The sequence below is a fragment of the Opisthorchis viverrini genome (genome assembly GCF_000715545.1).
Source record: "Opisthorchis viverrini unplaced genomic scaffold opera_v5_135, whole genome shotgun sequence".
Classification (NCBI taxonomy): domain Eukaryota; kingdom Metazoa; phylum Platyhelminthes; class Trematoda; order Opisthorchiida; family Opisthorchiidae; genus Opisthorchis; species Opisthorchis viverrini.
In genome coordinates this window covers 267,265-274,846 of record NW_008751792.1, presented here as the reverse complement: position 1 = coordinate 274,846, position 7,582 = coordinate 267,265, and positions in this window count along the sequence as shown.

Below are 7,582 nucleotides of genomic sequence, written 5' to 3'. Positions count from 1 at the left end.
AAAGTTTGACGTGTGTATAAAACATGAATCGTTCCGATGCGTACTAGACAGGAACTGGCTTGTATAGCAGGTCAGCCGCAGGATCTAGTAAACACGCAAGTAATAGTCAAATTAGGTGGAGCCGGTTGAGGAGACATGAAAATGCCCACTACAAATACTCTCCCCCTAACGAAAAGTAACAACAAAAATAGAAACATGGTGCTTCGACGTTCGGTGTGTCAAATTGTGATAGTTGATGTCAACTTGCGATGAGACGGTTTGGCCAGTGTACGTGTCTGCCGGAACGGGTGATGTGGTGGGTTTGTGCAGGGCGGGCGCTTGTAGATTTGGGAGACGTACCTGCTGTGTTATCGATGGGCACTTTGGGTTGTGGACCGTCAGGGACACTTGACTCAAGGGTATCGAGATAAGCAGGTTTCAACTGATCAATGGAAATGTTTTCCTGCTTAACATGTAAGTGAACGGTAAAATATTTATCATTCCGCAAAAGAACACGGAAAGAACCAGCATATGGTGGCTGTAGGGGTGGTTTACCACGATCGGAAGGTATAAACACAAATGGACAAGTTGCGAGGTCAGGGGTGGTATAAGACGGTTTACTTGGTGTTGGTGGTGAAGAATAGCGTAGGTGTGACATGTAAGATTTCAAGTTAGTTTCGTAAGTGACCGGGTCGCTAGGAGTATGTTGGTCTGAATTGAAAAATTGTCCTGGAATACGGAGAGTCGTTCCGATGACTAATTCAGTGGGTGAACAATGCAGTGAAGAACGGTACGTTGTGCGTAAATGTAGAAGTACAATGGGCAATTGGTCAGATCAGTTTATTGGGTTTTCTTGAGCGCGGAGAGCAGTCTTTAGGTGTCGATGAAAGCGTTCGACTAAGCCGTTTGCTTGTGGATGATGTGCAGTGGTCCGGATGCATTTGCACTCAAGTAATTCTGTCAAATGTTGGAACAACTGTGATTCGAACTGGGAGCCACGATCTGTGTTTATTGAAGAAGGTACCCCAAAAATGGAAATCCATCCATTGATCAATGCGCAAGCGATGGTATCTGTGGAAGTGTCAGGTATTGGGATGGCTTGGGGCCACCGCATAAAATGCTCGGCACAATCAAGGAGATAGGAGAATGAATTGGGTGCCGGGAGAGGACCGACCGTATCTATTTGGAAGTGGTCGAATCGACCGTCTGGAGTGGCAAAGGTACCGATGGATGAATGGGTATGGCGAATCACTTTTGAACGCTGACAAGCTAGGCGAGTTTTTGCCCATGAACGAATGTCTTTGTTCATATTCGGCCATATATAATGTTGTGAAATGAGCTTGAGCGCCGAACGTATAGCAGGGCGCGAAACGTTGTGCAGAGCGTCGAAAACCTGCGGCGCGTTGCATGCGGGACTACAGGCTTTGCAGTGGAGACATCGCCGTCTGTGGTACCTGGTGCTATTTGTAATGGTACCGGCTTAATGTGTAAGGAAAACGGTTTGTCGCTTGACAGCAAAAAAATGGGCTCATCACGCTGTAGCTGAGCCATACGTTGCAAATCGATCATGGGCATTGAGTGAAGGGAGTCAACTGCCGGGCGAGACAAAGTGTCTTCCAAGATGTTGAGATGGCCTGATACATAACGGATATCGCTGGTGAATTGTGAGATAAAGTCAGGCTGACGTAATTAACGAGGAGAATATCTGTCAGGTTTGGCCAGTATTGCGAAAGTTAAAGGTTTGTGATCGGTAAAAACAAAAAATTGTCTACCTTCAAGAAAATGAAGAAAATGTTGAATAGCTGAATAAACAGCTAGTAACCCTCGACCGAAAGTGCTGTGGCGGGATTCTGTGGGTGACAATTTCCTGGAAAAGAATCCAAGTGGTTCATGTTCGTCTCGAACAGACTGTTGCAGGACTGCTCCCATAGCTACATTAGAGGTGTCAACGCAAAGCGACAGCTGGGCATCAAGTTGTAAATGAAACAATTTTAAAGAATCAACCAACAAAGATTTAATTTTTTCAGAAGCTTGTTTGTGAATGTCATCAAAATGCAATGTCTTAGGGAGGGGATTACCAGACAGCATGTTAGTGAAAGGTACCAAATGTTTCGCAGCGTTTGGAATAGAACGACGATAATAATTAGTCATCCTTAAAAAACGTTTGATTTGTTTAACAGATGAAGGAAAGGGAAAGTTACGGATGGCATCAAGGTTATCGGCGACCGTTTTAATTCCGGTGTGGTCAATAGTATGTCCAAGAAAATATAGTGAGGAAGAAGCAAAAACATTTTTGAGTGTTAAATACGACACCATATTCCGATAAACGAGTAAATACAGTACGCAAATGCTCTAAATGTTGTTCAGGTGTGGTACTAGCAACCAAAATATCGTCAAGGTACGCAAAAACGAAAGGAAAACCATGTAGCCCCTGGTCAATAAAACTGAAATGTTTGTGCTGCATTACGAGGGCCAAAGGGCATGCGCAAAAACTCAAATAACTGAAAAGGTGTGTTGATAGCAGTTTTATGAAAATCTTCAGGATGTATAAGGATATGGTGATAAGCTAGGAGAATTTCAAAGTGGGAAAAAACGGTGCATCCGTGCAATGTGGAAGAAAACTCATGAAGATGTGGGATGGGGGTAACGGTCAGGTATGGTGACATTGAGTGCTCGATGGTCTCCGCAGGGGCGCCAGTCAGAGGATGACTGCTTGGGAACCATATGGAGGGGTGAAATCCACGTACTCTGAGAAGGTCGGATAATACCTAGCTGAAGCATGTGTTGAAGTTCGTCCTTGGCTAACTGTAATTTCTCTGGAGCCAAATGACGTTGACTTGTGAAAACCGGAGGATCATGCGTACGAATGCAATGAACAACGTTGTGTTTTGGTTTGGGGTCATGGAAATATGGTTTAGTCAAGTCTGAAAACTGATGTAGTAGTGCGTGATAAGGTGAATCGTCGCTTTTACAACCTGTGATTGGATAGATGGAGGGTAGGACGATAGAATGTCCTTTCGTAGACACTTGAGTATCTGCGTCAATAAGACGTTGTTTTCTTAGGTCTACCAAAAGGTTGAAATGAGTGAGGAAGTCTGCGCCGATAATGGGATGCTGGACGTCGGCAATTACGAAGATCCGTGGGAAGTCGCGGCGTAACTCCAGATTTAGTCGTAGAGGGGGCTGTCCGTAAGTTTTAATGGGAGAAACATTCGCGGCGGTAAGTGTAAAAGAAGAGGGGACGGGTTTGCAGGAAACGGCACTTACAGGAATAGTGCTGACATCAGCTCTAGTATCTACCAAAAAAATGAGACCGGAGGGCTTGTCGACGATCGTGAGGCGGCGAGTTATGTGTTGGGCTTAGAACTTTACTCGCTTCTATAGTTCGGCCCGTGGGTTTCTCGATTTTGCGTAAGAAGTAGGGTGATTTGACCGGAAAGAAACATGGTTGTGCACACTTCCGTGCTCTGTATCCGAATGTATTGTGATACCAACAATATGCTTGTCCTCGGGAGGATGAATGTGAACGAGAATTGGAACGTGAACGAAAGGATGCACGAGGGTACGGTTTGGATCGGTTTATACGGATAGTCGCGATCTGATTAGCTAACTGATTGAGCCGATCGTGAACGGAAGACATATAATCTGATGCGTCAATGGAAGAAATGTTAATGGAACATGGTTGAATTTCGAGTATCTTATCTTCTATGCCGAGTAGAACATCTGAACTGGAAGCGAGAATTGATTGTACGTGGGTGGATAAGAGTTTCAGAAAAAGCTTTTTAAACAAGGCTTCATCAATTTTACGGTCCCCCATGATTCTGTAAAGTCATCGCAACAGTTAAGACGGGGTAGAGCCATCGAGAGATCCTCCGCTCAGTAGTTGTTCCGATAAACTAAAGGGTTTGATGATGGCGATTTGTATTTGAGTGTACGGCTTGGTGCCTTCAGGGTCCATTAAAATGTCGCGTAAGTCGGCTGCGATTTCAGCAAGCACATGGTAATACATAGTATGCTCTTGGGCGATTCCGCGAAGGGCAAACTGAGCTTGAACTTGTGTGAACCGGATGCATGGGTCTTGGTGCCAGAATGGTGGAAGATGAACAGAGACGGCATTGATGTTAGTGTTGAAGGTGAGGGAATGACTTGTGCAAGGGGATCAGACATGGTATTGTCACGCCGGGTTCACCAATTATTAGTGTTCTCTAGTGTCAACAACAAAAGTCGCTTGATAAATCAGAAGGCTAAAAAGCGACACTAATAAAATTTGTTTCAATAGCGTGAGGCTACAACACCTTAATCGAGTCGAACACAATACCGAAAATGGGAATGTTCCGAGCGGAAGTTTCGTTTAGGCACAGGTAATCGTGTTTCTTTTAGCAGATTCACTGCTACACGTTCCTAGTTGTCCGCGGTTGTTGTTGGGTCGGGCCGGACTGCGTTCCGATGCGCGAGTGATGCGTGAGGGTGTGTGTTTGATTGTGTTCTGTCCTTATATAGGAGAGTTTGACGTGTGAATCAAACCTGAATTGTTCCGATGCGCACTAGGCAGGAACTGACCTGTGGTCGGTCAAAGTGGCGGGCGGAACGGCGTTTGTCACGTGATTTGTATGCTTGTGTTTGATTGTGTTCTGTCCTTATATAGGAGAGTTTGACGTGTGAATCAAACCTGAATTGTTCCGATGCGCACTAGGCAGGAACTGACCTGTGGTCGGTCAAAGTGGCGGGCGGAACGGCGTTTGTCACGTGATTTGTATGCTTGTGTTTGATTGTGTTCTGTCCTTATATAGGAGAGTTTGACGTGTGAATCAAACCTGAATTGTTCCGATGCGTACTAGACAGGAACTGACTTGTATAGCAGGTAGGCCGCGGGATCTAGTAATCACGCATGTACTAGAAAAATTAGGTGAGGCCGGTTGAGGGGACATGGACGTGTCCGCCATAAATACTCTCTCCCTAACGAAAAGGAGCAACAAAAATGAAAACACGGGTGCTTGGACGTTCGGTGTGTCAAATTGTAATGAAATAGTTGATGTCAACTTGCGGTGAAACGGTCTGACCAGTGTACGTGTCTGCAGGAACGGGTGATATGGTGAGGTTGTGCAAAGCCGTCGCTCGTAGATTTGGGTGACGTGTCTGCAGTGTTTTCGATGGGCACTTTGGGTTGTGGACCGTCAGGGACACTTGACTCAAGGGTATCGAGATAAGCAGGTTTCAACTGATCAATGGAAATGTTTTCCTGCTTAACATGTAAGTGAACGGTAAAATATTTATCATTCCGCAAAAGAACACGGAAAGAACCAGCATATGGTGGCTGTAGGGGTGGTTTACCACGATCGGAAGGTATAAACACAAATGGACAAGTTGCGAGGTCAGGGGTGGTATAAGACGGTTTACTTGGTGTTGGTGGTGAAGAATAGCGTAGGTGTGACATGTAAGATTTCAAGTTAGTTTCGTAAGTGACCGGGTCGCTAGGAGTATGTTGGTCTGAATTGAAAAATTGTCCTGGAATACGGAGAGTCGTTCCAAAGACTAATTCAGCGGGCGAAAAATGCAGTGAAGAGCGGTACATTGTGCGTAAATGTAGAAGTACAATGGGCAATTGGTTAGATCAGTTTATTGGGTTTTCTTGAGCGCGGAGAGCAGTCTTTAGGTGTCGATGAAAGCGTTCGACTAAGCCGTTTGCTTGTGGATGATGTGCAGTGGTCCGGATGCATTTGCACTCAAGTAATTCTGTCAAATGTTGGAACAACTGTGATTCGAACTGGGAGCCACGATCTGTGTTTATTGAAGAAGGTACCCCAAAAATGGAAATCCATCCATTGATCAATGCGCAAGCGATGGTATCTGTGGAAGTGTCAGGTATTGGGATGGCTTGGGGCCACCGCATAAAATGCTCGGCACAATCAAGGAGATAGGAGAATGAATTGGGTGCCGGGAGAGGACCGACCGTATCTATTTGGAAGTGGTCGAATCGACCGTCTGGAGTGGCGAAGGTACCGATGGATGAATGGGTATGGCGAATCACTTTTGAACGCTGACAAGCTGGGCGAGTTTTTGCCCATGAACGAATGTCTTTGTTCATATTCGGCCATATATAATGTTGTGAAATGAGCTTGAGCGCCGAACGTATAGCAGGGCGCGAAACGTTTTGCAGAGCGTCGAAAACCTGCGGCGCGTTGCATGCGGGACTACAGGCTTTGCAGTGGAGACATCGCCGTCTGTGGTACCTGGTGCTATTTGTAATGGTACCGGCTTAATGTGTAAGGAAAACGGTTTGTCGCTTGACAGCAAAAAAATGGGCTCATCACGCTGTAGCTGAGCCATACGTTGCAAATCGATCATGGGCATTGAGTGAAGGGAGTCAACTGCCGGGCGAGACAAAGTGTCTTCCAAGATATTGAGATGGCCTGATACATAACGGATATCGCTGGTGAATTGTGAGATAAAGTCAGGCTGACGTAATTAACGAGGAGAATATCTGTCAGGTTTGGCCAGTATTGCGAAAGTTAAAGGTTTGTGATCGGTAAAAACAAAAAATTGTCTACCTTCAAGAAAATGAAGAAAATGTTGAATAGCTGAATAAACAGCTAGTAACCCTCGACCGAAAGTGCTGTGGCGGGATTCTGTGGGTGACAATTTCCTGGAAAAGAATCCAAGTGGTTCATGTTCGTCTCGAACAGACTGTTGCAGGACTGCTCCCATAGCTACATTAGAGGTGTCAACGCAAAGCGACAGCTGGGCATCAAGTTGTAAATGAAACAATTTTAAAGAATCAACCAACAAAGATTTAATTTTTTCAGAAGCTTGTTTGTGAATGTCATCAAAATGCAATGTCTTAGGGAGGGGATTACCAGACAGCATGTTAGTGAAAGGTACCAAATGTTTCGCAGCGTTTGGAATAGAACGACGATAATAATTAGTCATCCTTAAAAAACGTTTGATTTGTTTAACAGATGAAGGAAAGGGAAAGTTACGGATGGCATCAAGGTTATCGGCGACCGTTTTAATTCCGGTGTGGTCAATAGTATGTCCAAGAAAATATAGTGAGGAAGAAGCAAAAACATTTTTGAGTGTTAAATACGACACCATATTCCGATAAACGAGTAAATACAGTACGCAAATGCTCTAAATGTTGTTCAGGTGTGGTACTAGCAACCAAAATATCGTCAAGGTACGCAAAAACGAAAGGAAAACCATGTAGCCCCTGGTCAATAAAACTGAAATGTTTGTGCTGCATTACGAGGGCCAAAGGGCATGCGCAAAAACTCAAATAACTGAAAAGGTGTGTTGATAGCAGTTTTATGAAAATCTTCAGGATGTATAAGGATATGGTGATAAGCTAGGAGAATTTCAAAGTGGGAAAAAACGGTGCATCCGTGCAATGTGGAAGAAAACTCATGAAGATGTGGGATGGGGGTAACGGTCAGGTATGGTGACATTGAGTGCTCGATGGTCTCCGCAGGGGCGCCAGTCAGAGGATGACTGCTTGGGAACCATATGGAGGGGTGAAATCCACGTACTCTGAGAAGGTCGGATAATACCTAGCTGAAGCATGTGTTGAAGTTCGTCTTTGGCTAACTGTAATTTCTCTGGAGCCAAA